This window comes from Trematomus bernacchii, unplaced genomic scaffold, assembly GCF_902827165.1.
Source record: "Trematomus bernacchii unplaced genomic scaffold, fTreBer1.1, whole genome shotgun sequence".
NCBI lineage: Eukaryota > Metazoa > Chordata > Actinopteri > Perciformes > Nototheniidae > Trematomus > Trematomus bernacchii.
Window position 1 is genome coordinate 637,041 of NW_022987609.1, and position 10,720 is coordinate 647,760.

The following is a 10,720-nucleotide window of genomic DNA, read 5'->3' on the forward strand; positions in this document are numbered from 1 at the left end:
TGAAGATTAAACTTTTTAAAATGTAAAATGTTGGTCTCTTTAATATGTGAAACTGCCTGTTCTAATATTATCACTATCTCTGGGGAAGTAATTAACCTTCATTTAATTGTTTTTCTTTTAGTAGCTTTGATTTATTTATGAAAACATCCCCTGGAGTTGAACAAAATGCTCTCCGTGGCATCATTTGAATTGTGAAATACCTGAAATTCCTTTGCAAACACTGGCAGACTGCCACGGGAATTCATGACTATCTGTAAAATATTACTAAAACATCTTGGTATTTGTAATGAAAACTGCATGTCATGTATCCAGGGAATCAAATCAAATAGCAATTACCTTTTATCCAGACCATTTTTCCAAGTATTTCTCAGGTTTCTATTTTAATTAAAAACGGAATATAGCTGTTGTCCATCACAACACAGCGAAGTCCAGTGAATGGCACTTTAAATGCTCCTCTTTGGAGATTTTAATATTGTTTCCTGGGTGGTCTCTACAGCAGTAATAAGGAGGATTTTATTACATAAATGCTTGTCCAGCCAGTAAAATGAGCTTGTTAGCATCATTGCATGAATGCCTTATAATAGAAGCTTCTCATGGAAGCATTGCTGGGATGCCAACTGTCACATACTGTACCCAAAAACCCACCACAAGAACGTTGCACCCACGTGCTATTTCAGCAACCTACTGTAGCACACATTTCAGAAGGGAAGGGGGCTGCTTGCTGAAAAGCCAACATTTGGAAAACAAACATTACTTGTTTTTATTTTTAAATGAGCTGCCAACATTTTTAGGTACCAGTTATTATGTGTTCTAATTTCCCCAAAGCTTCACATAAACCAGTCATGAGAAATGTTTTGAAAATAAAGACATTGAAAATAGCTCAGCCAGAATTTATAGTGTACATAAGACTAAAGCATATTCACTTTCCTTCTATCCCCATGAGCTGCAGTCTTTCAACGTGTTTAACAGCGCAGGGATGACAGACGATATACGTTTACATAATATTTGCCTTTTCATTGAAGCAAGAGAATGGCACACACTTGTGAGTTTTGATTGTCTTATGTTTTTTTTTTCTTCCAAAATGTGTTTAATGACAGCTATGTGAGCATGCCGTAACGCATTCGCTGCCCTGCAGTGGAACATAAAGCCTGCCAAAAGTGGTTGCGAAACCACCCTGCGCCACGACTCTGACAGGAATTTCCCATCGCCCCATTATCAGCATCAGACAAGCTGAGTGATTGCAATTACATCTGCCGAAATGCTAAGAGCAACTTGCTTTTCTCTTTTCCTTTCGGAGAAGTGAGGTATTATGAATAGCCCCATTGTGAATCTTTGAGGTTCTGTCTGCCCTGTAAACCAACATAGTGCAACGTGCTGTGTAGCTTTAATGAGGCCTTAATTATGAGATTCCTCTACCTTAGTGAGTCATTGGGAGATGGGTTTTAGCAAAGAATCCTGTGTAGCAGCGTCGCTAAAACAAAGGGAGAGAAGCGCTAAATGTCACTCATTTGACACACGTGTGACCAGTGGTAGAAGTACTCAGATCTAGTATTTAAAGGTGGGGTAGGTAAGTTTGAGAAACCGGCTTGAGATACACTTTTTGTTATATTCCATGGAATGCTCTTAACATCCCGATAGCAATGAATATCTTAAGTGCTTTGACAAAAAATCCATAAAATAAATTCATCTGTGGAAGCCGTAGTACTGTAAAAAGTACGACCAATCATCTGAGCCGGCCCGGCTAAAATAACTGGATGGCCTACCTGCCTGTCAGCCTTCCATCTGTGCACAAACTTATCTCATGCCCTCATTGGTCATGTGCGCGTTCGTGTGTGTTGGAGGAGGGGCTCTGTAAGGAAGTGGCAGATTTCTTCCGGCTGTGTATTTTCAAATTCTAGCGATCTCGAGCCGGTTTCTCCAAAATTACCTACTCCACCTTTAAAGGTACTATTTTGCAAGATGTTCAGGTTCATATTTTAATATTATGCTTCTACTGTTTACATGCTTTAATCTTCCAAAAGCTCTTTATTTTCCTCATACTGCCTTTTCACCCTCTGTCTGAAACCAGAGCCCAGTCTGCTCTGATTGGTTAGCTGGTCGGCTCTGTTGTGATTGGTCAACTGCTAAGAGATGTCCCGTCCCTTAGCCTATCATGTGTTGGAGTGCTAGACAATAGAAGTCGTACATAGTGACGTCACTTTGTTACAGAAGTAAACAATGGAGTCCAATGGAGAAGTTTCAGGCAGGGGGGAAGTGTGGGATCCAAATCTGCATCATAACTAAAGGTATTAAATATATTACTGTGAAGTAAAAGTACACTATTTACCTTTAAATTGAAGTAGTGTAGAAGTACAAAGTAGTACAAAGTAGCAAACAATGTAAATACTCAAGTAAGGTACAACTACCTCAAAATGGTACTTAAGTAAATCTTCTTTGTTACTTCACACCCATGTTCACACTACTGCACGTGACACCTGTTGTTAACAAACAAACAAAAAACCCAAGGGAACTCAATCTAAATCACTTCTTTTTATTATTAAAAGTGCTACAGTTTGCTATAACTCACTATCAATCTTGGTTATGAGAGGCGACCATAGTTGGAGCACAAATATGAGGAGGAGGGGACGTTTTGGAGAGGGGCCAGCCTCCGTCCCGGACCCCATGCATTCTGTCTTTCTTCTCTGTTTGTCAGCACTTCCAAACATGGCTACCTGCGGAGGGAACAGACAGGGAGACTCTCTCTTAGGGATGCCAGGCTCCTGTATATTATGTTTTTAGCATGCCTTGGATTTTTTCACAGCAGCCTAAGTTACTCCAAACAGAGCCGAGCAGTCCAAGTCCTGCTGATAGCACGGCGGCCCTAAACAAACCTGTTGCTATGATACCGTCCCAAGTGGAGCAGAAGATGAAAGATGAATGCAAAGCAGTGAAGCTCATTACTTGCTGTTTTTCACACTAATATTATAACTGTGGTGCAGTGATTTGAAGGCAGACCTGGCAGCAAGGGGTCCCTTAACAGAAAAAGCAATGGGGTTTTTCCATTGGATTTTGAAATATTGCAGAAAATTTGCTCTGTGGCAAAAACACGTGTTTGTGATACTTACAGGTTTTGTTCAGCAGGATTATCTCCACATTGTTTACATTGTTTATATGATATGCCTTAAAATGTAAATGCAATAGCCAGAAGTAAAAAGCTAACGTTAGGCTATAAACAAACCACATCACAGGGCATGGCTGAGCATCGCCACCGCTAAGCTAATATTCACCACTAAGCTTATCACTACCACTAAGGTAATGTTCATAAACTCATGTTCGGAGTGATGAAATAGTCTGATTTAGTCACCTGTTAGCAGCCACCGTTTCTATAAAACATAGATGCTTTGGACATTCAATAGTGGGGTATTTACTGACATATTTTATGTCATGAAACAAAACATTAAAATCTCTTAAAGGTGGGGTAGGTAAGTTTGAGAAACCGGCTCGAGATCGCTAGAATTTGAAAATACACAACCGGAGAAAATCTGCCACTTCCTTACAGAGACCCTCCTCCAACACACACGAACGCGCACATGACCAATGAGGGCACGAGATAAGTTTGTGCCCCGATGGAAGGCTGACAGGCAGGTAGGCCATCCAGTTATTTTAGCCGGGCCGGCTAAAATGATTGGTCGTACTTTTTACAGTATTACGGCTTCCACAGATGACATTTTTTTATGGATTTTTTGTTAAAGTACTTAAGATATTCATTGCTATCGGGATGTTAAGAACATTCCATGGAATATAACAAAAAGTGTATCTCGAGCCGGTTTCTCAAACTTACCTACCCCACCTTTAAGCATGTGTTAACCACAGATCTTATTTCAGGCTTCTGACCAACATACCTTTCAAAATCCATTTACTTCCACAAGGCCTGAACCTCTATACTGTATGGCCCCTTTTATAAGGGTAACAGTGTGTCTACACTTTAGTATTTCTACAATTACTTTCTTATCTCTTCCATTGCTGGTGATCCACGCTGCATTTTATTGTTTTGCTGTCATCACAATGATTTGTCAGTGTGTTTTAAATGAAAAGAGACAGATTTGAATCACATGTATTGCTTTCTGGTTGTTGTTTCGCCCTCTACATGTTTGGCTCAGCAGCTTAATTATTGCGCGAGAGAAAAACAGCACCACAAACACAGATCATGTTTTTATACAATGCCTGCAGGATATAACCCTTATTTACCTGCACATTAAATGCCAAAACCACTTTTCCATTGCCCACGCAAACTGAATGTGTCACATCATCATCTGAGCGAACTTGCATCAATGTTGTCAGGGCGGTTTTAAAATCAGACAGCAGCCATGTAAGTATTTTCAGCAATTTAGTTCTCAAATTGCAGCTGTCAAGTGCAATTGTGGCTTCCCTCAGTCAGGCATGGCTCCTAAAAAGGTTTTTGTCTCGTGTCTCCGTCATGTCCACATCTCTGCACGTATACAGGTTCACTCAGCAACCTCGGGCGCAATTACACAAAAAGTTAAATGAGGACAAGGTAGACGTTAGAAACACTGGTCCAGCTTGACATTCACACACACACACACAAACACACACACACACACACACACTCCTCACAGCAGGCAGCAGGAAAGAGTCTGGTGGAGTTGGAGTGGAGACGGTGGGTTTTAATGACACAGTATCTCTCAGAACGCTGTTCCCATAATTACGCTCTGTCTGACGTGGATCTGTCATTGGCATTGATTGTTTGTCCTGATGCCCACCTCCTCAGGGGGAGAAAAGTGTGTGAGTGTAGAGGGGAGGGAGGGTTGAGGTGGATGTTTGGATCCCCTCGTGCTGGACAGGTTGCATTCAGGAGCCCGTGGGAGGCCCAAACTGGAGCCATTGGTGAGATTGGTATCGTGTTAATGGCTCCACAGGCTCCAAGACACATAGCAGCAAAACCATAAGAGGCACTGGAATGTGCAGCTCTCTTGAATCATTGTCATAATTAGGGACAATTGCACACGCAGACCCGAGACCTATTTTGCTCCTTGTGGTGACTCCTCTCATGCCTCACTAGACTGCTTATGTCTGTGTGTGTTACAATAATAATTTAACATTTTTGGGAAATGCGTATGTTAGATTTTTTTGCAGAGAGTAAGTTAAATGATATGATGAGTACCACTATCATGCGTGCGTGTTTGTTTTGAGGCTAAACCCAGTGACAGTTAGCTTAGATGAGCAAAAATACTGGAAAAAGGGGGTATCTTTTCATTTTTAAACTTTACTGAATTGTATTTATTTAGTATAAACCCCTTGAGGTGAACCATCTCGTTTTCAAGGGGGTCCTAACATACTACAAAAAGCAAAACTATAAAAAAAAACGAAAAAAAAAAAATTAAGTCATACAACCAACACACAAATTAGAAATTACGAATCTGAACATAACCACTATATGGCCACAGAAAAGCCAAGAACAAACATTTACTGTAGCCAGCAATACAATGACATAAATATGAACATAGTGTTTTGTACGTGTTAAATCATCACTTGGATTCTTGTAGGCTACTAATTAAACCAGGGGTCTTCACATTTTGACACAAATCATAAAAATATTTTTCAGCGAAATCTGAACAAAGCTGAAACACCTGCATCACTTTTAAATACATTTCTGAGTTTAGGAACGACACTTCCCATCATGCTTTGGGGAACGTAAACAGGAAGTAGGATAATATGGCATTGAACTCAATATGGGCAATACATTTAGGCCCTTTTGTTTGGCCTTTCTTTCTTTACAAGGCAACATCAAATGTATGCCGAATTATCTATTAGCAGTTCCAGTTTGCAATTTAACTATACTCATTTAGACAACTATCACTGGACCACTTTGATACTACAAATCTTTTAAAAACAGCTGATTTTTAGGCCATCTCTGGACTTGGAGCGCCTTTTAAAAAAATATTTTAAAGCGGATTTAAGGGTGTTATTTCGCAATGGACATCGAATATAACAAGATCTTCCGAAAGAGTAAGTCCCAATTACTTTATAAATATGTGAATGATGTATGTGTGTTTAGATTTTACTGAGTTATAAGACCGAGAAGGAGTCTGCTTTTTTACATCAGTTTTTTAGAAGAACACCTGTCCCTTCAAACACATTAAGTATTTTCTGCACTGGCTAATTTCTATCGATTTAAACATGGTATTGCTATACAGCAGTACCATGTTCTCAGGGTTCCTAATGCACAGTGGTGGAAAGTAACTAAGTACCTTTACTCAAGTACATTTGAGGTTTGAGGTGTGTATTTTCATTTTATACTATACTTTATACTTCAACTCTAATTAATTTCGGAAGCCAATTCTGATTTTTTTTAATCCACTACATTTATTTTAAAGATTGATTTACTAGTTACTGTATACATTCAGATTTTGACCAACAATACTAAGATAAAACTTTTAAAATATGATTATTTTGTAAAGATTAAACCATCCAACATTATATTTAACTAACTAAAACCATGAGTGGGCTACCAGCAAATTAATTGGCTTTTTTTCTGCAATGATTACTTTTACACCTTACTTTAAGTACATTTTCCTAAACACAAGTAAATACTTTTACTTAAGTACTATTCTCAATGCAGTACTTTTACTTGAGTATTTCTACAGTGTACTATTAGTACTTTTACTTAAGAATCTGAATCCTTTTTCACCCACTGCTTATGCAACAGCAGCACTAAGCTCAGTTATTATGGAGAACATGTCAGACATCCAGAGTAATACTCCTCCCCATATGACAGATGATTAGGCCTTAAATAGCCACTATTGACACTAATAAGGGCAAATATCCCTCATTATGTTTTCCACAAGTGATAGCAGAGGCTACTCAGGCGTGGTGGGTTGGGGGGGGGGGGATTGGGGGGAGGAGACGGGACGACCCATGGGAATAAAAACAGCAGATCTGGTGATGTCCAGGGCCGGTAGCTCATGTCTGAGGGTGTGTCGAGTCTGAGGTCGATGATGGGGATAAGATAAGGCCCCGCAGCGATAAGGCTCCAGAGTTTAGAGGGCTGAGGGGCCTCAGAGTGATGAGGCAGGGAGGACATGATTAGAGTAACTGCTACCTGGGAAAAACATGGGTTTGGACCAATTACTACAAACTATAAACTACAGCTCTTATGACGTACTATTAGAGGAGACCTGACAGGTGCTATATGTCTTGATTTAACTAAAGCTCAACATTATCTTCTTACAGATACATCTGGCATATCTTGATCCGCTTTACTTTATTAGTTTAGTTGATTTTAAGTTTTAATAACAAAATCAGTCTCTTCTATTAAAGGTAGGGTAGGTAAGAATGAGAAACCAGCTCGAGATCGCTAGAATTTGAAAATACACAACCGGAAAAAATCTGCCACTTCCTTACAGAGCCCCTCCTCCAACACACACGAACGCGCACATGACCAATGAGGCCACGAGATAAGTTTGTGCACAGATGGAAGGCTGACAGGCAGGTAGGCCATCCAGTTATTTTAGCCGGGCCGGCTCAGATGATTGGTCGTGCTTTTTACAGCGCCACGGCTTCCACAGATGACATTTTTTTATGTATTTATTATCAAAGCATTTAATGTATTCATTGCTATCGGGATGTTAAGAGCATTCCATGGAATATAACAAAAAGTGTTTCTGAAGTGAATTACCTACCCCACCTTTAAATACCAATTAAATCCAATTAGGTAACTTTGCGAAAAGCCTCCCCCAAGTATGAATTGGTCGCTATTTTTCACTATTTTCTAGGGCTGTCAGTCGATTAAAATATTTAATCGCGATTAATCGCATGATAGTCCATAGTTAATCGCGATTAATCGCAAATTAATCGCACATTTTTTATCTGTTCTAAATGTACCTTAGAGGGATATTTTTCAAGTTTTTAATACTCTTATCAACATATGAGTGGACAAATATGCTTTATATGTTTGTTTATTATCATTTGAACAATGACAAATATTCTCATGAATATTAAACACAACAACCTCTGAACATTACAAATATTCGCCTCAATTCAACCTGGAACCTCTCTCATACAATAATTGTGTGTGTGTGTGTGTGTGTGTGTGTGTGTGTGTGTGTGTGTGTGTGTGTGTGTGTGTGTGTGTGTGTGTGGGTGTGTGTGTGTGTGTGTGTGTGTGTGTGTGTGTGTGTGTGTGTGTGTGTGTGTGTGTGTGTGTGTGTGTGTGTGTGTGTGTGTGTGTGTGTGTGTGTGTGTGTGTGTGTGTGTGTGTGTGTGTGTGTGTGTGTGTGTGTGTGTGTGTGTGTGTGTGTGTGTGTGTGTGTGTGTGTGTGTGTGTGTGTGTGTGTGTGTGTGTGTGTGTGTGTGTGTGTGTGTGTGTGTGTGTGTGTGTGTGTGTGTGTGTGTGTGTGTGTGTGTGTGTGTGGACACTGTGATGGATCGTTGGAGCTCGAACATGTGCTGCCTGGACGCTGCAATCATGTAGCGCGTACTATCCGTGCTGAGTGAGCTGACTTTTCGTACAATGTCCCACTGTCTGGCTACCTGCATAAAGTCAAGTGCTCGGCGCAGTTGTCGGCGAAATGTCCTTGAAACAGCTCCTTATATCCATTAGCGCAGCTAGCTAGCACCAGATGCTAACAACAACAACACGTAAGGTGTGCCTCGCTCGCGCGAGTCGCGCCACACATACACACTCCCTCCCGATGGCCAGTCCGGGCCTGCCGGTGAGCGTGGAAGTGTGGTCTGCCACAAGCGGGCAGCAGGAGCGGGGCTGTCAGCATCAGCTTGTAGATGGTGTTTTAAAACTCGATGCGCTCTGAAACTACGGGGCGGCGAGGACAAAAAATACACATGCGTTAATCGCGTTAAAATAATTAGTGGCGTTAATTTTTTTTTGCGTTAACGCGTTATTAACGCGTTAACTTGACAGCCCTACTATTTTCACAACTGATCTTCCATAAAACCTTTTAAAGGCAATAATATATATTTTTGGAGTAACTGAAGCTGTCAAAAAATAGTAGTTTAGACAAGAGTAGTATATTTTCCTCTGAAATGGAGTCAAGTAGAGGTAAAATGTGACAAAAAATACATCAAACTTGTATTTAAGTATACTGGAGTAAATGTACTTCTCCAACACGGTTTATTAAAGAACTTGAGCACGTCTGAAAATCATTCTTGTTAGGTTATTATTAAGTTAAGTCATTAAATGTGAACTTGGGGAGGAATAACTTCCTAAAGCGAGGGAATCATACCTCAAACAAGCAGCAAAAATGTGTCATTGCTGCCTCTGATTTAGTTTCTGTGATTGATGAGAAAGCAGCATGTGAGCAAGAAACAGTATTTTGTGGAGATGTTCCATCCTCCACAGTGCCATCAATTCTCCTCAAGTTTAAGTGAACCCACTCTTCAGTAAAGATGGTGCTTCGGTCCTTGCAGGCTTGAGAAGAGAGGCTTTAAACCTCCTTCCTTTGCAGCTTGACTCTCTGAAACACCTCGGTCGGTGTCAGAGATCGTCCTCGCTCTGCAGGGAGAGCCCGTGTGGTTTTTTCATTACTCAGATCACGACAGTCAAACGGTTGTGAATATCCCGGCGGAGGCTGATCCAGTAGGCTCATAAATGCCCAGGCGTCCATCCATTTGTTCATGTGTGATCTCATTTATCACACTTGTCACTCCCGGGGCAGCTATAATCTCCCAGAAGCTTTTAGTAGAAATCCCGCTGACAGTGTTATTTGAAATGCCCTGTGATTATTCATAATAGAGTTTACACATATTTGTTGAAAAGATGGAGGTACGCTTAATAACTGTAAGGACAAAAATAACTTGTATCAGTTCTTACAAGGGAATCCTTTTTTTCCCACTGTTGTTCAGACGGTTGCCTGCATGGTGTATTACCTCCTTAAGACGCAGGGATATAATGAGATGGCTCGTGGGATGAGGCGCTCAGTATGAAAAGGATTAAACACAAAACACCAGTGTACTTTCACACAGTTCACAGACTGCACACTATAATCTTCCAAATCCTGTCAAAATCCCAGGGATGTATGTTTCACTAGCAAATATACACAGTCTCTGTACGTTCCTCCTTTCTCCCACTGCGACGCGACTGCATCTGAATGAGAAAGAGCATCTCGATATGTTTTGGCAGGCCAATAAAAGAGAGAAAGTAATATTTGTGGACGTAACTCTTTTACCCTGAGACAGGTTTACAGTCTCGTGCTGGCAGGATGGATTCCTGAAATCAACTTTCCAGACACAGGGAGTGAAAACAACTCCCTTTCTTTTGTGAGGGAGACGAGGCTCGGCCCGATATTCATCAGTGGGGATAACCTCTGACCCCAGAATCATATGACGCTGAGTGCTGGGGATCCTGCTGCAGCCAGACAGTCTGTCTGAGTCTCTCTCTCTCTCTCTCTCTCTCTCTCTCTCTCTCCTTCTCCTCTCTCCTCATCTCCTCTCCTCTCCTCCTCTCTCTCTCCTCCTCTCTCTCTCTCTCTCTCTCTCTCTCTCTCTCTCTCTTACCGACACTTCTTCCCCCCTCCCTTTCTGCCCATCTCCCACTTTTTCCTTTTTCCTCACCTTTCCTGCTATCTTAGGACTGTGTGTAAATGGTTAGGGTGTGGTTGTGCTTCTGAAACTACAGTGTTTCTAATTAATTATAAATTATTACACTACTTTCCTGTAGTGTGTCACATAGGTTTTTGTGCATCTATCTATGCGAGCGAGCGAGCCA